This window comes from Arachis ipaensis, chromosome B08, assembly GCF_000816755.2.
Source record: "Arachis ipaensis cultivar K30076 chromosome B08, Araip1.1, whole genome shotgun sequence".
Lineage (NCBI taxonomy): Eukaryota > Viridiplantae > Streptophyta > Magnoliopsida > Fabales > Fabaceae > Arachis > Arachis ipaensis.
This window is the reverse complement of record NC_029792.2, coordinates 43,655,118-43,655,733: the sequence shown is the minus strand read 5'-3', so window position 1 is coordinate 43,655,733 and position 616 is coordinate 43,655,118.

The window sequence follows — 616 nt, the reverse complement described above, 5'->3', positions numbered from 1 at the left end:
AGAAAAAAATTTAACTACTATAATTTATAAATTAAATATAAAATTAACATAAAAAGAACTATTTTTTCCTATAATAGATAGAAGAAAATTCAAAAATAAAAACTAATATAATAATGTATACCTTAACTATTTAATGTGACTAGGTATAAAATAGTCTGTCTTATCAATTTAGATCTAATCTTTAATGGTTATTTAAAAATTTGATTTTTGCAATGTGCCAAAAATCACTTTTTCTTTTGTTTTATTTTTATTCTTCTTGCACTCTATTTTTCATAGTCTATTTTTACTTTTTATTATATTTGTTTACCTATGGTATAGGGTGATCACTTAATCTTTTTTTAACCAAATTAAAACTATATCTAAATATAAAAAGGTAGTTTAAGTATAAAACTTGCATATAACGTGAACCCCATACCAAAAGTCTAATAATATAATTAAATGTCATTTACTTGGTATATATGTACATTATGTGATTACAATGAAAACTATTTTTATTAAAGTTTGAATTTTTTTCGAATTATATAACAATAACAGAAAGTAATAACATTTATTTAAATATACAAACATAATAATTGTTACATTTAAATATAATCCACTAATATAAAAAAAATAATAA